Source organism: Ursus arctos, unplaced genomic scaffold, assembly GCF_023065955.2.
Source record: "Ursus arctos isolate Adak ecotype North America unplaced genomic scaffold, UrsArc2.0 scaffold_2, whole genome shotgun sequence".
NCBI lineage: Eukaryota > Metazoa > Chordata > Mammalia > Carnivora > Ursidae > Ursus > Ursus arctos.
In genome coordinates, this window is record NW_026622874.1 from 13,092,865 (window position 1) to 13,118,676 (window position 25,812).

General features: G+C 37.1%; 1 protein-coding gene and 1 non-coding gene across 9 annotated transcripts in view; both read left to right on the forward strand.

The window, feature by feature from the left end:
- The window catches only part of DNM3 (dynamin 3), a 524,278-nt gene that overhangs the window by 87,039 nt on the left and 411,427 nt on the right, over window positions 1-25,812 (forward strand). The gene's annotated exons all lie outside the window — the stretch shown is intronic.
- Window positions 14,537-14,643, forward strand: LOC113262991 (U6 spliceosomal RNA). The gene has a single exon (XR_003319012.1). It is a non-coding gene; the product is annotated as a U6 spliceosomal RNA (small nuclear RNA).

Sequence of the window (25,812 nt, forward strand, 5' to 3'; positions counted from 1 at the left end):
ACTTATCCTGAAAATACTGAGATGGCTGAGAAACAAATTGCACTGGATTTTTGGGTGAGTACTGACATGGGAAAAACTGTTAAATGTTGAGATTTATTGAGAAAGTACATTATATGCCTTTTCCTTATACCCTTTTGTCAACAGTCTCCCAGTCTTGCTACTTCTAAGCCCCTGACTGTTTTTTCATTAATTAGTGACAATCATACTTTACACACCACCTCTCTTTTCATACAAAGTAGACTAGAAATTCTTCCCTCAGGGAAAATTTACTGTTTTCATAATCATTCATGAACCCCAAAAAGGAGTTAGTATACTGCAGCCCTCTAGCTGATGCCAGCTGAGAACTATGCTTATTTTTTTCCACTCTGAGTGAACTGTTCATAGAGCAATCCCATGTGTGACTATAGGCTTGGGTTGATGGAAGATTAATGAAATGGCTGAATGAAGCAAGCTGGTATATGTCACTGCTCATGTAATTTACTTGTGCCTTTGAGTCCTAATTGGGATCAGTTCCATAAATACTATTTACGCTTGATAGATTCAGTCATTCTTCCAGTGCTCATTGAGTGATTCCTCTGTATCAGGCAAATAACCTTGGCAAAATGGAGCTTACATTCTAGTTGGGGAGGAACTAACAACCACCGAAAAACAAAACAAAACAAAATAAGACAAACCCCCAAACTATAGAATGTTAGATGATGAAGAAAGTGAGCATTCGATCCATGCTGCTATTTGTGTCGGGAGAGGGAAGTTAGAAGATTCTAAGATGGGATCTCCTTATGTGTTTGAAGTTTAACAAGGCTGCCGGTAGGGCTAGAGTGGAGAGAGGAGGGACAGTAGAGGATGAGGTAAAGGGAGACAGTGTTGCTGAAGCAGTTGCTGGGTAGGGTCTTGAGAGCCAGGTGCCTTGAAAGAGAATGTGATAGTAGGATGAAGGCCTTAAAGTAGGTGCCACCAAATATGAGAGAATGAAACAGGAGAGTGGTTTGGGGATTGGATAGCGATTGGGATAATTCCTTTACTCGTGAGGAGGATGAAGGGATACCTTTTCTATTGCAATCCCATGGAAAGAGGAAAATGTGGGAGAAACTACTGGTAAGTCTGTGCTTTTAGTGGTAGAGTTGTGGGATTCCTCACTTGATGACTTTATTTTCTCCAGGAAGGAGACAAGATATTTGCTAATAATGACCATTTTATCTTCTCATTTCCATTAGTATGTCTGTTATTTCTTTTTAATGTCTTCTTACATTGACCAGGACTTCCAGAACCATGTTTTTGTTCCTAGTTCTGGTGAAAATGCCTCTTGTGTTAAATTATACATATATTATTTACCATTTGTTTTTCCTGGTTAAGAACTGTTTTATTCCTAATTTTAAAAATATTTTAAAACCTAGTGAGTAAAGGGGTGCCTGGTTGACTCAGTTGGGTAAGCCTCTGCCTTCAGCTCAGGTCATGATCTCAGGGTCCTGGGCTTGAGCCCCTCATCTGGCTCCCTGCTGAGCGGGGAGTTTGCTTCTCCCCTCCTTCCTGCTCACCCTTTCTCTTGCTATCTCTGTCTCTCTCAAATAAAATATTTTAAAAAACCTAATAAGTAGATATATAATTTTAATGAATGACATTTTGGCATTTATTGAGATGATCATTTAAAAAATTTTTGATATGTTCACCTTTACGTTTATAGATTTCTTATTTAAGTATCCTTGCATTCCTAAGATATACTTGATTTTAGTAACTTTCTTACTGTACTATTAAAGTAATTCTACTAGTTTATCTGGGTTATTTACATTTATTTATATGTACATCTATCTATCATTGTCAAGTTATCGAATGAAATCTGTACTGGTCAGCATAAAATAAATTGAGTAACTCTGTTTCTGTCTCTTTCGACTTTCTTCTGCTAGCTTTTGAAAATTCTTAAAAACCCAGTGATGCGTTTTAGTTTCTGTTTCCAGTTAAGAAGGGCTGCTAGCCTGGCTTTTTACAAAGCGTTCAAAGCGTTATGCCTTAGACGCGGGGGTTCAGAGACAACAGCTGTGGTCAGTAAGAGCCTGGAAGAGGTAGACATGAGGCTGTGGTTGGCCTGGGTGCAGAGGCATGGGATGTCAGAGCACATAGGGAGTATTCAAAACCATGTGGGTACTTCCTGTTTTCTCTTCCTTCCTCCCTCCCTCCCTCCCTCCCTCCCTCCCTCCCTTCCCTCCCTCCTTCCTTCCTTCCTTCCTTCCTTCCTTCCTTCCTTCCTTCCTTCCTTCCTTCCTTTTTGAGAGAGAGAGAGCAAGTGAGCGAGCATGGGGGTGAGTGGTGAAGGGGTAGGGGCAGGGTGGGGGGAGGGGCAGAGGGAGAGGGAGAGAGAGAATCTTAAGCAGGCTCCATGCCCAGTGTGGAACCTCTTGTGGGGTGTGATCTCACAACCCTGAGATCATGACCTGAGCTGAAATCAAGAGTTGGACACTTAACCCACTGAACCACCCATGTGCCTCGCTACTTCCTGTTCTAATGCAGAGATTTTCCTGTTACAATTATAAGAAACTCTTATAAAAGTATTGCTAAGCCCAGGACAGTTACTATTTAGAAAATTAAATACTGAGTGGTTGCCCTGTTTTTGAGCATTAGGTATGTATAAGCACTATGCAAGAACCTTCTGATATAGATGTTATGATTCCCATTTTAGAAAAAGAGCCCCAGCAAGGTTAAGCACCTCAGAGGCCACACTGTTGGTAGGAGTAAGGGTTGTTACTAGTATCTTTCTGACACTGAATATTGCATTTTAAAAATAGGAAACTCTGTTTTATTGATTGATTTATTTATTTATAATACGTATACTTTTTATTAAGCAAACTCTACACCCAGCGTGGGGCTCGGGCTCACAACTGTGAAATCAAGAGTCATGTGATGTACCAGCTGAGCTAGCTAGTTGCCCCTTGAACTTTGTTTTTTTTGCAGGATACACTTTGTATTTTTATTGGGTTATGTTTTATGTAAGGGAGCATCAATAGGCGAATAGTAAATACAGAAGTTATTTGGTTAATTCATAATTATCATTTACTTTGCAACAAAATGTGTGTTTACTAATATTTAACTGCTTGTCTCCATCTGCTGTTGTATTAGTTGCTAAGCGAAGCCAAGAAATTAATTACAGACCCTAAGCCTTATTCTGTGTAATTTGTTTTAGGAAATTTAGTACTTAGTACAGGAGAGCATTCCAAAAAATCATAGTGTTGTGAGGAAGGTGAGAAAAATCACCATCTCTGTGATTTTATTAATAAAGGTAAAATTTTTAAGTGTTAAGGTCATGATAGTTTGGATTTAGAGAGAAGGATTTCTGAAGGTTTTGCTTGAAAGGGCAAGAGCTGGACAGTGCACTTTTGTTGGGTAAGGACTGTGGTGTCAAGAGCAAGGGAGTAGGTAGAGGGTCCTGGTAAAACAAGAGGACAGTTTTCAATGCCTTTGGGCATTTCCAATGCCATGTTGTAACTGGTTTGTGCCAGTTCCTGAGACCCAACAATGCAACTCTCTTCTCATCTCCGTGTCCACTGACATCATGGTGGTAACCTGAAGCTGGTCACCGTGGGAGTGTTTACACTATGGAAATTGGCAAAATCTACAAACCAGGACTTTTTCCCTCTTAGGGTGCCAGCTGTTGTTTTATCAGCATGCCACTGGTTTCTTTCTTCTCAATACCTAGTCTTACTGGTTTAGTGACATGTCAAATAGAGAAAGCAAATATGTCTGAGTATAATATTTTTGATGAACTACTGAGTATATTGAAAGTGTCACTGCTTTAAGAAATGATCCATTTGGAGTTTGATATACCTCCTGAAGGATTGAGTCCGTCACTCTTTGCATTAAAAGTTACTGTTAATAAGAACTTACAAAAGTAAAGCCTGTAAGTCATGGTTAAGGATAAGTGGTTTTGTCTCCTAGAGAACTTTTCTATGTTAAAATACTTCTCTAAATGCTATGATATTGCCTCATGCTGCTTTATTTCAATGTCATCAGTGTAAGAAAGAAAGATATTACAAATTAGAGCTTTCAAAATGGATAAATTAAAGTTAATTGTTCACATTACAGAAGTATTCTTTCTTTTGTGAAAGATTTCCTTGGCATTTCCTCTTTTCATGCATGTCAAATATATTATTAATTCATCAAAATTTGATTTACCACTTTTGCATTACATTTACTGCACAAGGTAATAAATATGTCCATGTTTCAAAAATTGCAGAAGATGTAGTTTATTAGAGAATTATTAGTATTCAGTGCTTGGGGTCCTTGAGCTGCTTTAAGTGACCATTTTAATAAAGATATTCAGTAACAGAAGTCAGAACACTTGTTTCTGAGGCACCAGAGAACCAGTGGGGTGAGGTGGAGACACAGAGTTCAGGCAGCAGGGCTGAGAAGCAGCAGAAGGCTTGTGAAGGTGGCAGATGACCGTGTTCTGTTCTAAGACCTCTGCACACTGAGGTCTCTTCAGGGTCCCTTTAAAAGCATTGTGAGTTTAAGGAGATTGCTTCTTACCACAAGAGTCAGGGAAAAGTTAATTCTAGAGAAATGTCACCTTCTCACAGGTGAGATATTCTAAAGAAGTTTACAGATTACTGAGACTTTAAATCCTGATGTATGTACAATGACCAGGACCTGTTTTCTAGTTTCATAAATTAGATTGCTACATTTTAGTGGAAACATTCAGGTATTTCTTGAATAACAACGCTGAAAATATTTTAAAACTACATGCCTCATTTGCTTTTTATTTAAATATCTGAATTTAATTAAAATGGATATTTTAGAATAAGATAGTCTGTTTTTGCAGAGGAGTAAATGTTTATTTTCTTTTCATTGTAACAAGTTAACCTCATGTGAAAACAAATGTGATTCTGAAAACATTCTTTCTTGACTACAGCTTTGACCTTGTTCTGCTCCAGTGCTGGTTTCCTATTGCTTTCCTTATAAAGTGCCAGTTACCAGATAAAGTGCAGATTCATAGTTTAAAGTCTCTTGAATATAGCTCTTCTTAAATTTTAATGTGCGTAAGTTTCCTGAGGATTTCTGGGTATCACCGTCAGAAGTTTTGATTCAGTAGGTGTGGGGCAAAAGCCCTGCGAGATGCATTTTGAAGGACTACTCTGCTTCCATAGCTGTTGGTCTTTGAGAAACACTTTGAGAAACGTTCATAACAGTTTCATCCAATTCTTTTACTTTTGTTTTCTTTTTCTAGGTATCTTTCCTTCTTCCTTTTAATAGATCCATTTTTTGAGCTATTGCCTGTTATTCTTTTAAAAATTGTCTGAATGTTTGGTCATGGAATCTTTAGACAGGTCTAAGCACCGTGCTTTGAACATCACAGGCACTCACTCATGGAATTCTGACCTGTATTCTCCTGCTGCCAGGGCGTCTAGCTCGGACACCAGCACATTTGGCCCTGGTATTTGAAGAGCCTGAGGATATTTTCTTTCCAGCTTTATTTTAATATAATTGATATATAACACTGTGTAAGCTTAAGGTGTACGATCTAATATCTCTGATATATGTGTATCTGAGGATTTTCATAGACTTCTCAGAGGTTGAGATTCTAATAACATCTAATTTTGTTGTTGCATAACTGACTTACTTCCAGGCATAAATGTAGAGAGAGAAAAAAAAAACATCCAAATGAAATCTCTGTAACAGCAAGTGCGCGTCCACTCATCCCTTAGAACTGGGGTCTTCCCTGATTTCTGAAAAGCCCAGAAAGTCCCATTGACCCCCCCTTGGAATGTCACATGGTTATCAAGCACAGCATTTTAATTCTGGAAAATATAACTATCAGAAATACATTAGAATATATTTGTTGTGGTATTGAACAATGGGGATGTTGGGTTTTCTAAGAAGTTTGAGCATCACTGGCATAGAAGGGATTAAAGGGATTCATTTTTCTGGGGGATGCTTTGGGTTATTATTCTGTGACTATGGGACACAATGTAATAAATAAAGGAACTCCCAAAGGTCCTAGGTAGAATAGTATTCTTGTTAAATGGATAGAAATGTAGAGACTGTATACATGTATTAAGGTAACACTTTGTCCAGATGTTCCCACATTTATAATCTGTTTCATGGAGAGGTCAAATGACTCTCTTTTGGGATTCTTATAAACCTTATTTTTGAGGGGAAAAAAGGTAGTTTGTGCGCTTTCATCCAGACCTACTTTAAATCTGGTTTGGTTGTGTTTTTCAGGTCACTGCTCTTTTAATATTTGGATAACTCAAGAAATCTAACTTGTCTTCATTTTATGCTTGGTTATTGGGATCCTACTTTCAATTACTGGTTATATTCATTTTTTCCTCCCCCCACTTCTTTTTGTTGATACTACTCTAAAACTGGTATTTTAACCATTTTCCTTTTGTTGTCCTTTTTTCTTAGCTTAAATATTGGCTACCCATTGATTAATAGAACTTAGAATTTCTAGTTTCTCAGTTATGTATTTTCCATTTACAAAGTCCACAGCAGTTTTTGCTCAACTCTCAAAATTTTGAGAAAAGTCAAAGAGCTATTCTAAGCAAACTTGACTTAACTTTTATTTCTTCACAAGTAGGTGGCTGCCCTTTAATGCCACATTTATTTCCATTTAGGAAGGAAATGACTAAATTAAAGGCATTATGTTTCTCTTGAAAGGAAATGAAGAAATATATATTTCAGTAGAATTCCATTCCCGTTTGTGAGGTTAAGATGACTTTTAAGTTGGCAATAATTTGTTGTTTATAAGGCACGTTTGTCTTTATTTTAATTAATTAATTAATTAATTTTAAGTAGGCTCCACACCCAGTGTGGAGCCCAATGCAGGGCTTGAGTTCACAACCCTAAGTTCATGAACTGAGCTGAGATCAAGAGTCGGATGCTTAACTGCTTGAGCCACTCAGGCATCCCATCTATTCTATTTTAAAAGAAGGCATTGAGGTTTTTATTGGCCTCAAGTTTCCAAGCCAAAAATTGTAGTTATCTGGCCTTTTGCTCCATCTAATGTCTTCCAGAATTATGTCTGCTTAAAGAGGCTGAATGGGAGGGTGATAACAAGTTTCTTCATTTTGGCACTTCTCTTTCCTTCTATAAGCCTTTGTTCTCCCAGTTTTAAAAAATGGGTTGTCTGGAAATAATTGATATTGAAGAAGACTAAAAGATAAGCTGAATAGTTGTTAATATCTGTTTAAATCTAAGAGGGGGAAGTGTGATTTTTATTGTAAGAAAATGAATAGACTTATTTTACATCATGCCTATGACTAATAATAATTATTACTTACCTACTCCTTCCTACTCTCATTGTTTCCACGTGGGCTTCTAACAATAGAAATTGTAGATCACAGATGTCCCCTATATTTGCATTTGTTGGATGAGTCGTAGTAGTCTGGAAATCATTTTCTTTGCCTTCTCCTCCTCTGTGGGTCATGTGTAATCTTCCCCACTGCCACAGACTGCATCCTCCTTTCTGTGAAACATTCATTTCAGTGGTCACTTGAGCAGCAGGACAGGATGCATTATATCATCTGTTGAATGATACAGCTTACAAATTTAAGAAATTGGTTGTTCTGTTGTCTGAACAGCATAGAGTGGACCATTATTGAGCTACTCTGCTGGTTTACAAGATAGTTTTGTAGTAACCGAGGTGTTTGTTTTGCAAAGTGAGTTAAATTCACATTAAGTTCTTTTAAAGTGATTGTGTTAGTTTAATATGAACAATATCCTCCAAGCCTGTTGGAATTTCTTCTCATTATTTTCCCAAAGTGTATTTGTTTGGCAAATTTTTATCTTCATGCTTTGTATTCATTCATCTTTTAAATAGATTTTAAATGCCTACAAGTGTGCGACACAACGAAGTTGCCAGTATGTGTCCTCTGCACCATGTTCCTTCAACTGTCTTCCTGTTACTATTACTTTGGCTAATATTTAAAGAGACTTTTTTTTTTAAAACCTCTACACACATAACAGAGACTATATAGATGGAATTGCCTCTCTCACTGAACTTCAGTTTTTATTGTTCCATTATATAGGAATTTGGGGTCGTACAATACTTCGTAAGTATTAGGGCTTAGAAGCACATACCTCTGTAAGGCATGTCAAAAGTAATTTGAGTCTCTATCTTTGGAGGGTCTTGAATCTAAGACATGTCATCTGTGATTTCCATTTTGAATATCCATTTACTCTTGTTCTTCTTATTCCTCATCAAACTCTTTTTCTTGGCATGTACGTGATATATCTGACTCTTCATCAGTGTCTTTTTTTTTTTTAAAGATTTTATTTATTTATGTGACAGAGAGAGAGACAGGCAGCGAGAGAGGGAACACAGCATGGGGAGTGGGAGAGGAAGAAGCAGGCTCATAGCGGAGGAGCCTGATGTGGGACTCGATCCCGGAATGCCGGGATCACACCCTGAGCCGGAGGCAGACACCTAATGACTGCACCACCCAGGCGCCCCTCTTCATCAGTATCTTAATGTTTCATTTTTCTAATTTTCTGTGTACATGTCTACCAGTGTTCATATTAAGCTCATGTAGGCTTTTCCTTGACCACGTTTAAGTACAGGATTCAGAATAAACATCAACATACTTAAATATATTGCAGGTCTATTTTGATTTGCACAGTAGGTGTGATCTTGAGATGTTGCCTAAATTGTTCATTGTCTAAGGTATTGCTAGCCTTTTAAATAAATCTTTTAATTATTTTGTGTTTATGCTATTGAGATTTTTAAAATTGGGTATTCAGGAAAGTACATATGTAAGGAACACTTACTGGACAGTTTATTGAGTGCCTTTTTTCTCTTTTGAAAAGATTACTGAAAGGTGTACAAAGATATATATGAGAGACAGTCCCTACATTAAAAGAGTGATGCTGAGTGTCCAATAGGTAAGAATAGCCACACCCATAAATAATTCCTGGATAGTATGATAGGAGAGGGTTAAACTGTGGGAGTGATATGAAGGAATGATCACACTAAGGGAAGTATATATACTTCAACCGCCAAACGAATGAGAATAATGAAGGTGAATGTTCAGAGGTTGGTCCTGGAGGATACTCTGCAGGGGAAAAGTAACATTGTGTGTCAACTACACTTTAATTTAAAAGAAGAATTAAAAAATAAAATGTATCAAAGTGATCACTAAATGATTATGCTTTAATTAAATCATGACGTGTTATATTGATTTACTATAAATATATAACATAAAATTTGCCATGTGTTAAAAAAAATTCCCATCTGCTAATTCCATCCTCTTTGTAATTTTTGTGTCTATTCCTGCTGAATAACTTTCATCCTGTTATGGCTCCTACAATAACTGAATACTGGCCATTGTGAATTTTATGTTGTGCTGGATTTTGTTTTAATAATTTGGGGCTTTGTTCTGATATGCAATAAATTAATAGGCATCAGTTTGAAGGGGTTATTGGGTAACTGAGGAAGCCAGTGGATAGCCATTCAGACTTCATAGGAGCCATCTTGTGTAGGCTACTGATGCCTGTATATTTCCATAGAATTGAGGGAGACCAATGGAGCTGTGCCTAGCTAATGATAATTGATAAGCATCCTTTCCCTGCTGACTTGCTTTTGGCTGGATGATAAGGTATTTGTGAAGTTGTGGTAAGTATGTGTGTAAATATGCTCACTACTATGCAGTTTGGTGAAGTATCCCTTACATTTCTGTTTCATTTGGTGGCAGTGGTGGGATCACCATGCAGTGACATTTATCAGAAGTGAGACAACAGCTATTTGTTACTCGGATGGCAGCATGGAGGTAGACCTGGAGGTTTGTGTTTCCTGTTGGTCAGGTGGCTGCATTTGGACTGAGGCTTCATTTTTTTCTCATTGTACCTCTAGCTTTATCATGACCTTCATTAGATTGTGATCTGAAGGACATGTGTGTGAGTGTGTGTGTGTGTGTGTGTGTGTGTGTCTACTATACTGTCCTTAGGTTAATTCTTCCAGCAGGCTTTGTGTGTATGCATGTTAAGGAAAAGGATGTGTATTACCTAGCAAGGCTTCTAATTTGACTGGGCTTAGATATTTTTCAAAAGCATTACTCATAGTTTAAATGTTTTTAATTTCATAATAACAGGATGAGAAAAATCAGTATTTCATAGTAAATCATGAACCCTTTTATTTGACTTTACTTTCAAAAGATTATCAATAATAATTTCAGGTATATTAATAACAGTAACTTTCCTTAGTATTTGTGTAGAATTTTTAGGGTTCCTGTAAGATAAGAAGTAGTTAAGTAAATTAAATTTGTTTCCTTTGGCCCCAACCTACATATCTGTATTCATTTTTACTCTATGTGCTGTCTCATCTCTCCCAGGCCCCTGCTTTTTCATGTACTCTTAATACCTCGAGAGCCTTTCCAAGAGCATCTAATAAGTTCACTTACACTCAGATACAAGTAACTGATACAGTTTGAAGTGTTAATATCCCAAAGGCCTTTGCATTTTAACAAAAAAAATAAATGAGAAGCCTTACAGAAATTAATCTCTATTAGTGGAGTTTTCTGTTGGGCAGGGGATGGTTTTTATTTGTTTATTTTTAATCTATAGAGTTTTTTTCAAGCTCTTAAAACCATACCACCTAGGTGCCTGCAGTTCTGCTTCTACCCAGAGTTAGCACCTTGACGTAATTCCATCTTCAGTAAGTTCAGAGTTCTTTATAAATTATTTCTAATCTTTAAAACACTCTATTTGTAGTGAACAGACAGCATTCCAATCTGTTGACAGCTGATGAAACAAATACAACATTTTAGAGAAATAAAACAATGCCCTTGAAGACACTTTGAAAAGTGTTAATGCATTATACAAGCAAATTTTTGTTGGTAAATTGCTTAAGACCTGACAATTTAAGCAGTCTCATTAAATTTTTAATGAAGGTACTAATTTATAATGGATAAGGAAAGTAGGAGAAGTTAATACGGAGATGTTTTAAGAATGAGCTGGGTTAAGAACCGTGGTATGTCTTAACTCGAGTGCCTAAGTCAGACTGTCATTTTTATTTTTTAGGGTTCTGGTGTTTGGGCATGGAAGGGAATATAATAGACTGCCAAATGGCTAAAGCTAAGTTGAAAATGAAATGAAATATAGGCTCACATCTGAATGAGCTTCTCACTGATCTGATCGCTTTTAGGAAGAAAAAGGAAAGCAGCTCTTCACTGATAACACGGGTAATTGAAAGAAGTGCTGCCAAGGGAAACAGCTACTACTTGTTACCGGTTCTGCTGGAACCCCTGTTAACATACTTCCTCAAACAGATGAGTTTCCTGAAGGAGCCAAATTCCTAAATGATAATCTAACCAAAACACTAAGTGACTCTTGTGGTTAAAACAGAATCCAGATAGAGGAAGCACTAAGGTCAAGATTTGTAAACTACAACTAAATTATGAAAACTATTCTACTTCCTAGTATTCAGGCATTTAAAGAGCTCTGCAAAAAATGCAGTCTTATGTGACTTCCTCCATTATGTAATTTGTTTAGGTATATTGGCTAGGAGCTGAAAATATAGCTATCTCAGACTTTTCTGTTTTTATATTGAAGAGAATATTCTTATCTATTATATTTTTCATAAGGAAAATGCATAAAAGTTACTAAAAACCAAGTCATGTTATTTTTTTAATTATAGGGAAACCTCAAGAATTTACTGATTTCATGAAATAAATAGCTGTGCCCAATTCATACAATGTTATAAATATGGGAAATTATAGAATATACTTTATTTATATTTTAAATTTTTATTTAAATGAATGTATTTTAAATATTTTTGGCAAAATATTGCTAATTGTACCAGCAATGGAAGCACATTACCTTATAGTACTTTTCCCTGTGTGAACATGTGAATAGAAATGTTAGATATGGGCTCTCCATCCAGGGACAAGGATCAGTAGTTTACTAAAGGTGGGAAAGAAAGAGTGGGACTGCCAGTACAGGAATAAGGAGGGATGGCAATTAAGTACATGAAAATAAGCTCAACATCTTTTGTCATTAGAGATGTGCAAATTAAAACCATAACATGATAATTAATATACCTATTAGAAGGCCTAAAATTAAAAAGATTGGCTTACAAAGTGTTGACTAGGATGTAGAAGAACTATAATGCTCAGACGCTGTTGATGTCTAATGTAAAATTGTACACCACTTTGGAAAACAGTTGGGAACTTTCTTAAAAAATTGAACATACACCTACCATATAACTAGCCAATCTACTCTTAAGAATTTACCCAAGAGAAGTTGGTACATTTGTCTTCCCAAAGACTCGTGCACAAATAATCAAAAACTGGAAACAGCGCATATGGTCATGAGTGGATGAATGAATAAACAAATTGTGGAACATTCATTCAATGGAATACAGCTCAGTTATAAAAGGCATGAACAATTGATATACTCAGCAACATGGATGAATCTCAAAATAATTATGCAGAGTGAAAAAAGCCAGATAAAAGGAATACATATCAAATTCATTTAAATTTCTAGAAAATGGAAACTGATCTGTAGTGGCAGAAAGCACATCAGTGTTTTTGGAGGGAAGGTGGAGAGGGGCAGGAGGAAAGGGTTACATAGTGGCATGAGGGAACTTCTGGGTTGTGACGGATCTGTTCTTGATCATAGTGATAGTTTCACAGGGGTATACATGTGTCAAAACATCACACTGTATGTTTTAAGTATGTGTAATTTATTGTGGTAGTCAATTTTATGTGCTAAGGAATACCTAGAGAACTGGTAAAACATTATTTTAGGGTGTGTCTATGAGAGTGTCTTCAGAAGATATTAGCATTTGAATTGATAGACTGAGTAAAGAAAATCACCCTCACTAGTGCTTGTGGGCATCATCCAGCCTGTTGAGGGCCTGAATTTAAATGAATGAATGAACGAATGAATGAATTGCAGAGAAGAGTGGAGTTGCCTTCTCTGCTTCAGCTGAAACATCCGTCTTTTGCCCTTGGATATTGGTGCCTCTGGTTTTCAAGCCTTCGGCTTCAGGTGGGGATTTACACTATCCGCTACCTGCTACCCTCTCCTCTGTGGTTTTTCAGACTCAAATAGAATTACATTACTGGTTTTCCTGGGTCTTCAGATTGTAGGTGGCAGATTGAGGGACTTCTCAGCCTCCATAATCATGTGAAACAATCCCTCATAATAAATCTCTTTCTATATGTGTGTTTATATGCATAAATATCTCTATATCTTTATATCTATCCATCCATCCATCCATCTATCCATCCATCCATCCATCCATGCACCCACCCTACTGGTTTCTTTTTTGCTGGAAAACCCTGAGTAATACAATTGTATATCAATTACACCCCATTAAAGCTGTTAAAAATACCATTTGTCCATCTATCTAATTGCTCTGAAGTTGTGGCTTAGTTATATGCAGAAACTGCTGCTTATTTTGGGGGTGGGGAATGAGATGTGCCATGACATCCTGCTCATGCTTTAATTTTGGTGCTCCCTGTTTCCCAAAGGTGTTAGATAATAAGCTCAGTGTGTTAATCACATACACGTTCTCCTAGGGTTAAATTCTTTTTAAGGTATTGTAAACTCTACTAACTTCATATTTGCTGAGTCCTTAGTTCAGGTAATGAGACTTGGTGGTTGCTTTATCAGTTGTAATGATCCTGGTGACTGATGTTCCCTCCTGTTCTACTTAAAACATGATGGTAACTTTGATAAAACCCACATTTTGATCTCAAGGCAGGGAAATACTGCAAATCTCATATCCTGACCTCTTTGATAAATGTAGGACTTTGTGCCTACTTGGTTAACAAGTGGCAAAGTATTAAAATAGAAACCAGACTTTGAAATATTTTACATGTAGTGCTTTGCATTATAAAAGCCTGATTTGTCATCTACATGGCTTTTCTTTCCCTGCAGTGTGCTTATGTTTGGCAAAAGCGTTCTCATGCTCTAAAGTTTTAATTTATTTGTGAAGAAATATATTTCTGAAGAGGCAGATTTTCTGCTCAGGCAGCAAAACTCAGTGTAACTATTGGTATTGCTGATTTATTGTATAGACTTGGCCAGTATATAACATATTTGGTCTTTGGTTTTTCTCTTCTTTGACATATATGTAGTGTCCTACACATAGTAGTATAAGCTGACATTGTGAATCCCTATGTAGTAGCTTCCTAAAGTCTTCTTTAATTCTTTCATTGCTGGGTTGTGCCTTCTTTACTCAGAAAGATCTCTCTTTTCATGTTGTACCATACAGGGATAATTATGTTTAACTAGAATGATGATATTAAAATAATTAAAAATTTAATATGCTCTAAGATTTAGTATACAAGAATCAAGAGTTTCATGCGTTTTATTTTATTTATTTTATTTTATTTTACTTTATTTTTTAGAGCAGGGGGAGGGACAGAGGGAGAGAGGGAATCTTAAGCAGGCTCCCTGTCCAGCATGGAGCCCGACATTGGGCTTGATCCTACAACCCTAAGATCATGACCTGAACCGAAATCAACAGTTGGATGCTTAACCAACTGAGCCACCCAGGTGCCCCAAAATTTTCATGCTTTTTAAAAAATTAAAAACTGTGTTATCTGTGCCTGCTTTGGCAGCACATATACTAAAATTGGAACGATACAGAGAAGATTAGTATGGCTTCTGAGCAAGGATGACACACAAATTCGTGAAGTGTTCCATATTTTTATGCACCCCAATGTTCATAGCAGCATTGTCCACAATAGCCAAACTTGGAAGGAGCCGAGATGCCCTTCAACAGACGAATGGATAAAGAAGATGTGGTCCATATATACAATGGAATGTTACTCAGCCATCAGAAAGAATGATTACCCAACATTTGCCTCAACATGGATGGGACTGGAGGAGATTATGCTAAGTGAAATAAGTCAATCAAAGAAAGACAATTATATGATTTCACTCATTTGTGGAACATAAGGAATAGAGGGGGGACCGTTAGGAGAAGGAAGGGAAAAATGAAGGGGGGGGTAAACAGAGGGGGAAATGAACCATGAGAGACTATGGACTCTGGGAAACAAACTGATGGTTTTAGAGGGTAGGGGGGTGGGGGGGATGGGCTAGCCCGGTGAAGAGTATTAAGGAGGGCATGAATCGCACGGAGCCCTGGGTGTTATACGCAAACAATGAATCATGGAACACTACATCAAAAACTAATGATGTACTGTATGGTGACTAACATAATTAAAAAAAATCATCATAAGTTTGATTTATAAAGTGCAGTGTAAGTAAAATATACCATGCACCATGAATAAAAACCAAAACCAAACAAAACGAAAACAACCCCCCCCAAACCAAACTGTGTTCTCTGCTCCCCATGCCACTAAAACTATTTGTCTATTGATACATTACCACCTACATCTTGTACAGTTTGCACAGTACTTGCAAGGCTTGATGGGCATATGGTTGAAGTAAAAGCCATAGTGCCTGTACTGGGGAGGCACAGGACGGAACTGACAATTTAGTGATAAGCTATGAAGTTGTGACTTTCAGCGCAGAAGGAGTTCAAGGAAAGGAGAGATCAAAGTTGGTTTGACTAGTTGGAGAAGGTGGAGTGGAGGCCCTGATGTGATGTAAACTTAAGAAACATAGAGGGCAAACTGGGTGATGATCTAGGTGGAGAGGCAGATTTGAAGTTAAGTCTTGAGAGTGGGATACACAGGAGACAGTGAGCAGACCTCTTCTTCCACTTTGGTGATAAGACTAGTTTGGTTGGTACAGAGTAAGGCCTGGTTAGAGAGAACATTGAAAACTTGGTAGAGGAGTTTGGAATTTTGTGGTGAAAGACAGAGTGCCATTGTAGATTTCTGAGCAGGGAAATACCATGTGTTAGGAAAACATTTTAAGAATCCTACCTGGAGGACTTATTGCAATGCAAGCTCAAGTGATAGAGATGTTGACAAGGCAGTGGGCAGCTGTTTTACCTAAAATATAAATACAATCTAGGATTTAGGATTACTTAGGTTCCTGGATATTATTCTTTTTCCCCAAATCTTTCAAAGTTTGGTTTCATCTTTCTAGTCTCATTTTGTGTGTGTGAGTGTGTGTGTGTGTGTGTGTGTGTGTGTACGTGTGTTGTTCACTCAACCCTCTATTTCGGCAACAGTGAACATGGCATTTCTCAGGCTGTTCTTTCTGTCTGAAATTCCTTTAGTCATTCTCTTTTCCCGATGCACTTCTGTTCTCTTGTGAAAAAGGTTTCAGGCAGGTGCCACCTCTTCTCTAAGCCTTATCCAACATCCTCCTTCTCTTAATTGTTTGTGCCTTACCTTATGTTACATAGCACTTCGCATAGACTTCTCTAATAACACCCATCACTTTGTTCCGTAACTTGGTGTTTATCTGTCTTATCTAGCAATCAGTAAGCTTTTTATTTATTTATTTGTATTTAGATTCAATTAATTAGCATATAATTTATTTCAGACGTAGAGGTCAGTGATTCATCAGTCTTATATAATACCCAGTGCTCATTACATCATTTGTCTTCCTTAATGTCCATCACCCAGTTAATCAGTAAGCTTCTAGAAGGCAGAGGCCGTTATAGTTGTAACCAAAAGCACCTAAGTGTAACTCCTATAAAATGGTAGACAATTGTAACTGCTCCTTGAATGAATTAATGGGTCTTTCTCCATCTCCACTGAATGCTGAATTTGAGATCTTGTGAGAGCCTACCCAGTATAAACTAAACTTTAGTGGGTCAAAGTACATTAGCAGTGGGTATTCCACAAAAATGACATGAAATTTAGTAGAGGCAAGTTAAATGGATAGACTAGTAAATTTACTGGCTATTTTGAAGAGAGTTATTTTACAATGTGAATTATCAAAAGAATTATTTGGTTGTTTCTTTGCTGCTGCTATAGAGGCAAAGGAGTTTCTACAACTGTAATAGTAATACATCTACATTTTAAAATTATGGTTCTTTTGTCTTAGGGAGCTATAATTTGTATTTATCATCATTAGTAGCACTGATGTTATAGTCAACATAGTCAATAAAACATTATTCTTTTAATTTGTTTTATTCTCTTCATTCGTAGAAGTAGCTATTATATCATGGCTTTTGGTAAGAAATGACTGTTGATTCTAGGCATTTAATAATAGTCCTTTTTTGGGGGTGCCTGGATGGCTCAGTTGGTTAAGCGTCTGCCTTTGACTTAGGTAATGATCCTAGGGTCCTGGGATCGAGCCCCATGACTGACTCCCTGCTCAGCAGGGAGTCTGCTTCTCCCTCTCCTTCTGCTGCTCCCCCTGCTTGTGCTCCTTCTCTCTCTCTCTCTCTCTCTTTCTCTCTCTGTGTCAAATAAATAAATAAAATCTTTAAAAAATAGTCCTTTTTTGGAGAGAAGGACTTCAAAGCTTTAAAACATTCAAATTTTAACTATAAATAAAAATCGCCAGGTAAGAGATAGTCTGTGTATTTAGTTCATATTAGATGCTAATATCTAGAGGTTTAACATATTTATGCTTTCATACTCATATCTAGTTCCTGAAGATGTATTTCTTTCAAATATTATATCATAGCTGAACGTAATATTTGCTATTATCTACAGATCACAAACTTGGCTGTTATTTTTCTCTTTGTAATTATACGCCATATTCACACCTTCAATTATGATAATTATTTATGGTTTTAGAAGTTTAGGCAAATCATCTTGCACTTTCAGTGAAACCAGTTATCGGAGCTTTAAATAAATGAGAACTTAGGGAAGCATTCAGTGTACCCTATGCTCAACTCTATTTTTATTTACAGTCCCTTTCTGCATCTTCATTTTTCTTACCTCATTTAAAAATGTTTTAACTAGAGGAATGCTAATAGCCATGCATGATGTCCAGAAGGTTCAGCTTTGAAAGAAATGTGTTCAGAATAAAAAGCATTGAATCCTTATTAAGCTTTTGTTTTAATTTTCTTTAGGAAAGTTTTAGATGTGGGGTTGAGTTTCTTCACTATTGTGGTCATTATCCTTTCTCATATATTCCCATTTTTCAGTAAACACGTTGAAACATGGTTTCCAAGACTGTGCATGGAATACCTGTGTGGTCTACACAGCACATTATTTTGAGGGACAGCTGCCCCTCATGTTCTGGACACTAAACTGCATTTAATGTAGTCTTAGATCACACTGGTTTCTGGTAGGGGTATTCTATTATTGGTTTATATTGAACTTGCCATCCACTATGATTGCCAACTCTTTTCTTTTTTGTACTTGCCTGGATTCTCTACTTGTGTTCCTGATTTAAGAGCAGGACTTTATATTTATTATGATAATAAATTCCTTTTGTTAAATTTCACTGATGACTTTAGCCTGTTGAGAATTTTAGGTTATGATTCTTTTTTCCAGCTTGCGTAGTTCCTCTTCTGGGTAATAAACTTACCATTTTATTTCACCCAAATCATGGGGGAAAGTAGTGCTTGTCAGAACAGGGTCTGGGACCTTCTGAGGTAGCAAAGGACTTTGTTGCTTCTCATACATTTCATAACCTTTTTTGGTTTCTGGGTGCCACATATTATTCCTTGAAATCTTCTTAAGATAGCAAAGTGACTGTCAGCCTTAATGCTCTTAAATCACTTTGCTGCTTAGTATTCTCACTGTTGAAATTCAGTTCCCTCTGGGGGCAGTGACATTTTATATCTTATCACCTTCTATTTCAATTAGTGTGTTTGCTCATTTCTACAAGGGGAAGTTTAGTCCTTGGTAATGAGTCCAGAATATTCTAAGCCACACCAATAGAAAACACCACTGGAAGAAGGATGATTTTTTAATGAAAACATATTCTCATATTGTGGCATTTCAAGTAGCATGACTACAATTGAGGAAACTGGGGCAGCACTTTGTTATGCAATTTTTTTTGAGATAGCTAAAAATATGTTCTCAGCAGATAATTAATGAATTATAGTAATTTGATGCTAAGCAGTTTGGTTTTAATTAGGGATATTTAGCTTACTAATAAAATGTCACCACAATTTGACACAATCTGTTAGAACAGCTTAAATTGATATTATCTTTTTTAAACACGTGGCTCAGCATGTTAAAATAACAATTTGAAGTATATATATGGGTACTGCTACTATGTAATAGCAACCTCCAACTTTGTCATTCTAGTTGGGTAGACTCTAGGTTTTTACACTCTTTTGAATAGGTGAATTGCTGAATAAGTGTTATATCTTAGCCAGGGAGAAGTTACCATAAATGTATTATTTGCATGAATGCATTGGGTAATGAACTGCTTAAAGGCGTGGAAGCTAAGTACAGCTGTACTTAAGAAAATTTGACAAATATTTATTTATAAAACATGGTGCATCTAATCATTTCAAAAAGAAGATAATGTTCTAAAATAAGATCCTAACTTTCATAGTTAAAGAGAACAATTATGAAAGAATTAACTTTTTCAGTATATACTGAATGCATTTTTTATTTTAGTCGCTGTGGCAGATATAGAGCAAGTAGAGATGAGTATGAGATAGTCTTGGATCTAAAGGAACCCAGAGACCAGAAGAGGAGTCAGAGACTTAAATAGCAAATGTGGCCAATAAAATGAGAAAGCTACTATCATAACCACAATCATAACAATAATCATAACTATATCTAATAGGAGACTTTAGAGGAGAAATAACTGAGGTGAGGGGCATGGGTAGCATCAAATGGCAACTTTTTGTTGAGGAGATGCTTAAGTTGAATCTGAATAAATAGAAGCTAACCAGGTGAAAGGGTGTGTGTGTGTGTGCATGTATTTTGTGCAGACATGCGTGTAAATGTGTGTGGATGTGTCTGTGTGTTTGGAAGAACAAGAGAAAGGGGTGGGAAGTGAGTTGGAATAAAAGCTTGGAGGTGAGAAACACACTGAATTTGCTGGAGTGTACAGTGATTGTTGAGTGAGAGATTGGGGGGGGTACAGAGGGCTTGTGGACAAAAGAGAGCTTTCAAAGGTGTTGGAGCAAGGGGATGGTATAGTCAGCTTTACATGTTGGCTGGATTGCTGTGATGATGATGAGGAAAGTAGACTGAATGGAGCAAGACTCAAGGCACAGCTTTGGAGTAAGCTGTCCAGGTGAGAGATGATGGGGGCTTCCCTCAGTTGGCATTGGTGGCTGGGATTTGAGGGGAGTCAAGAAATTTTTAGAAAGTAAAGTCAGATAGATATACCTATCTGACATATCTTTTGTTAGGTTTGTTTCCAGGCATCATTGTTTCTGTTAATATTGTAAATTATATATTTCTAAAATAATGTTTTCTAATTAGTTCCTGAGATGAAATGTTATGTGGAAGTACAACTAGTGCACTGCACCTTTATGCATTAGCATGGATGAGTCTTATAAGTGCAATGTTGAAGGAATAAGCAAGTCCCAGGGAGTGACTTCATCTTTATAAAGCTCAAAAACAAACAAAACTAAACAATGTTTAGAGGTACATGCATATGAAATAAGCTAATATAGGAAAACCTAAAAACAAAATGAAGGATAATGGTTATTTTTCATGGAAGCAGAGTTGAGGAAAAGGATATGGAATGGGGAAGTGCCTGGGAGAATAGAATGGTGGAATGCAATCTCAAAACAATGTATTAACTATTTGACCATCCAGATGTGTCATCATAGTGACAACTGATTTGAAAATATGCTCTATTATTTGATAAGCCCTCGTAGTAATTTCGTAATGTTAGAAGAGCCCATCCAAAACAGCTGGATCCTGGGGCTCCTGGTAGATGAGTCTTGTTTATCCATTTTGTCATCTGTCTTTTGATTGGAATGTTTAGTGCATTTACATTCAAAGTAATTATTGATAGAGATATGTTTGTTGCCATTGTATTACTTGTTTTGTGGTTGTTTCTGAAGATTTTCTCTGTACTTTCTTGTCTTCCTCTCATGATTTGCTGGTTTTCTTTAGTGATATATTTGGATTTCTTTGTTTTTATTCTTTGCATATTTATTAGTAGTGTTTGATTTGTGGTTACCATTAGGTTTGTATATAACCTCTTCTGTATATAGTAGTCTGTATTAAGCTGTTGGTTGTTTAAGTTTGAACCTATTCTTTTCTCCTCTCCTCCCCACATTTTAGATATATGGTGTCATATTTTACATCCTTTTATTTTGTGTGTTCCTTGACTGATTTTTCACAGAAATATTCATTTTTTCTGCTTTTGTGTTTCTTACCTCCATACTGTCATTTTTGGTCTTTCCTTTCCATTCAAAGAGTCCCTTTTAATATTTCTTACAGGGCCAGTTTAGTGATCATGAATTCATTTAGTTTTTGTCTTGGAAGCTTTTTATCTCTCCTTCTATTGCAAATGATAGCCTTGCTGGATAGAGTATTCTTGGATGCAGGTTTCTCCCATTCACCACTTTGAATATATCATGCCACTGTCTTCTGGCTTGGGAAGTTTCTGCTGAAAAACCTGCTGATAGCCTTATGGAGTTTTCTTTGTATGTAACTGTCTTCCTTTTTCTTGCTGCTCTTAATATATTTGATATCATTGTATTTTGCCATTTTAATTACAATATGTCCTGGTGTGGATCTGCTTTTGTTGATTTTGTTTGGGGTTCTCTGTGATTCCTGTATCTGGATATCTGTTTCTTTTCCTAGATTATGGAAGTTTTCATCTATTATTTCTTCAAATAAATTTTCTGCTCCCATATCTCTCTTTTCTTCTTCTGGGACTCCTATACAATGCATGTTTTTACGTTTGATAGAGTCACTGAGTTCCCTAAGTTTATTCTCATTTAGCATAATTCTTTTTTCTCTGTTTTGTTCAGCTTGATTACTTTCCATTACTCTGTCTTCTAGGTCATTAATTCATTCCTCTGCTTCTTCCAGCCTGCTGTTCTTTCAATCGTGTTTCTTATTTTGGTTTTTTTCTTTTTTGAGTCCTTTATCTCTGCTATGTTATTCCTTATCTCTTTGTTAATGGTCTCACTGATGTCTTCCATTCTTTTCTCAAGTCCAGGGAGTATCCTTATGATCATTACTTTAAATTCTTCATCAGGCCTGTTACTTGTATCTGTTTTGCTTAGATGTCCAGCTGTGACCTTGTCCTGTTCTTTCATTTGGAACAAATTCTTTGGTCTCCTCATTTTATCTAAGTCTTTGTGTCTGTTTCTCTGTGTTGGGAAAGTCAGCTATGTCTCTTGTTCTTGAGGGTAAATGGCTTTCTGAAGAAGCAGTCCTATAGTGCTCTGCAGTATAGTGTCCCCTATTCTCCAGGCCTGGTGCTTCTAGGAGTGTCTCCAAAGTGTGCTATGTGCACTCTGCTGTTGTGTCCTGGTCACTGTGTCCTTCAGGCCAGTTGTCTGCAGGCTCTCTTTGCTTGTTGTGGGCAGTGTTTTGTCCCTGGTCTGAATGTGGTGAATTTTAACTAGGTATGTTCTGGTCTACTTGTGAAACGAGAACTATCACCACTGATGCCAGAATTGAGGTCCTCCAAAACTCATGGGTTGGGATGCAGTTGGGCAGGGGTTTGATTGGTCTTCTGGGGAAGGGGCCTGCCTCACTGGGACTGAGGCAGGTGTCACTGGAAGGGACAGTTCTTCTGGAATGTAGGGGTGGAGCTTGGTGTAAGCAGGTTAAGTAGCTATTGTTGGTACTGTGTTGGTTTCCATAGTCACTCTGTGGTTATGCTGAGGGGTGGGGGAAGTAAATGGTACCTGCCAGTTTCTTTGTTCCCAGAGGAGTCTCTCTGTGAATGCTGCCTCTCTGGGACATGCTCTGAGAAGAGTAAATAACCTCCCCACTGTGTGCTCCAGGTGCTCTTCAGATCACTGTTTCCACACTCGTATGTGCATGGGCTGTTTGTCCTGCCTTTTCTCCAAGAGTAGCTCCAGTGTCCTATGAGCTCTCCCAGAGCCAAGCACGCTGACCTTTAAAACTCTAGGCTTTAAGCCCCACTGGTTGCAAGACCTCACGAAATTCAGGCCTTCTTGCTTTCCAAGCCAATTGCTATGGGGATTTGTTTTTCTCATGCATCCCCCTGTGTGCTAGTCTGTTTCTCCCTTCTCTGTGACTGCAGCTCCCTCCCCACCACCACAGCTACAATCCAGTTCTCTCTAAAACTGGGTTTCCACATTTCCTACCTTCTTCAATGTGGCCTCTTCTTTACCTTTAGTTGTAGAGTTTGTTCTGCCAGTCTTCAGATTGATTTCTGGGGTATTTAGGATGATTTGATAGTTATCTAGTTGTGTTCATGGAACAAGGCGAGCCTAAGGTCCTCCTACTCTGCTGCCATCTTCCCCTCCCAATAGCCTACATTCTTTATATGCTTGTACGGGATGGACACTGTGCAAATGCTTTATGTGCAACATCTCATTTAACATTTATCCACAAAGAGGGGTGCATTCTATCTCTTATATGCCTCCATAAATGCTTTATGTTTTCATTCATCCCATAAATATTTTTTTAATTGGGTATTTTGTTATTATTTGCCTAGCTGGTTTTCCTGCAATTCTCATTTGGCTTTTCACTTTGGTACTTTTGTTCCACTTTTAAAAAAGATTTTATTTATTAATTTGAGAAAGAAAGAGAGAGAGAGGAACAGAGAAAGAAAGAGAGCAAAAGCACGAACCGTGAGGAGGGGCAAAGGGAGAGGGAGAAGCAGACTGCCTGCTGAGCAGGGAGCCTGATGTGGGGCTTCATCCCAGGATCCTGAGATCACAACCTGAACTGAAGGTAGATGCGTAACTGACTGAGTCACTCAGGTGCCCCTGTTTGTAGAAAATTTTGAGCGTTCTCTTTTCTCTTCTTGGTTTTTGCCCAATTCTATCTATCCTCCTAAATCTACTCAGACTCAGCTCTTTCCAGAAATCCTTTAGAGATCACCCCAGCCTAGACTCTTCCCTTTGCTAAATCCTCATAGCACAAGGTACTCAATTTATTTGTCAATTATTTACGACAGTGTTTTCTGTCTTGAAATCTTATTTGAATCTTTCTTTTAATTTTCACAACTTTGTCTTCTTTTTCTAACTTGGGTAAATTCTTCAAGATTATGCATGGTAGCTTAATACTTCATGTCCCCTATAGTTTCTTAATAAGTAATAGATTTTTGTCTGGCCAGAAAACTCAACTGTCATTTGAAAGGAAATATTAAATTACAGAATGGAAAACAATCACAATTTTGCAACCTAAGAAGCACAATGTGTAACTGAAAGCTGTTCAAAAGGAAATAGAAAACCTTATCACAAAAGCTAGAACAGGTTTTGGGAGACTGAAAATATAATATTTTGTGGTATTAAACTTCTTACTAAAATGAAGTCCAGGGAACAATAACATACTCTCAAGAGTCTTATCCAGAGCTACTCTCTATAACTGATTAGAACAGAATGGGAGGAGATGGCTCATAAATAGATCCTACAGAGATTGTGCAGAAAAAGATTTTGCTCCACAGTGCTGATTCATACTGAATGAAGAAAAGATATTGGAAATTCTAAAATGCTCAAAGAGACTTTCAGGGCCTCATGAGTCTTTGAAAAATAGTGAATCGTAGTTCAGTTTTAACTCAGAATTCTCCATTCTTCCACTCATTTTTTAAAAAGTCATTCCTGTATCCTTAAGGAATGTTACATTGAAGATGTAGCTGGTACCATCCCTACTCTCTACTTCCATTACTGCATTGGAGATAAGATATATAAACAGTGACTATGCTGTGTCATACATACTATCTGAATGTTCTTAAACATGTTACTTTAAATGGAGAACCTAAGGTTCTTTCTGCCTGTAAAATCACAAGAGTAGTACATTCACAGTGCCCTAAGGAGAGGAGAAAAGCATTTCTCACAGTCAATGGAATAATCAAAGAAAGTTTTTAGTAGAAATGATATTTAAATAGGAACTTGTTAGGTAATGTTTTGATAGGCACAGATTATAATCATGATAATGATACAAACCATTTTTTGTTTGTTATGCAGGAGCAAATACTAGGTGCTTTAAGTAAACCTGCGAGGAAGAGGGTGGAGTTATTGGTGAATACCCTAAAATTATACCAAAATTTTTGTGTATATGTAAATTTGTACATTTTTATAGGGAAAAGTTTCCAGGGTCCCCAGAAACACGAACCATGGTAGAGAGGGTAGCACATGTAATTCCTGGTCTTTGAAAGATGCCCACCCAGGTGGAAAGAAAGAACTGTTGAGAATAAAGAAGTTGTGAAAATCTGAGAATTGGAAGATCTAAGGAGGGAGGACCTTGAAGTAATGAGAAACAATTGGGATAGGATGTCAGAATGTCTGGAGTTAAATCCTGGACTGCCACCCCCTAGTTGTGTTACCTAAGACCTCTGCTATCTAGGTTAGCTGTTACATATTTATTTAAAATTTCTTTGACGGGTGATGGGTATTAAGGAGGGAATGTATTGCATGGAGCACAATGAATCATGGAACCTACATCAAAAACTAATGAGGTACTGTATGGTAACTAACATAACGTAATAAAAAAATTTCTTTGACTATTTTTAAAAGAGCTTAATATGTGTTAAATTCTTTAATTCATTTATTCTCTGATGTAATATAAATTTGTTGAGCTCATATAACCAGCCACTGGGAGAACTTTGGTGAAAGAAGCAGAATTGGCCATGTTCTTTAACTCACAGCCACTTGTGAAAGAGAGTCCATTTATAGAGGTGGGAATGGAAGTATGGGCAAATTAAAAGACTTTCCAAGTCACATGATGAAGAAATGGCAGAAATTTCAAAGTCAGGTCTGACTCCAAAGTCTTAATCAGTCATGTTCTTGATTATAGAATAGTGTACAGGCATAGGTAACTCTGTGAGAATGTTAACAAGGGGAAACCTACTTTACCTTAAGGATGATTTACATGTAGATTACTTGGTTTAAAGAAGAAGGATGCAGCTATTTTGTTCTTTTTA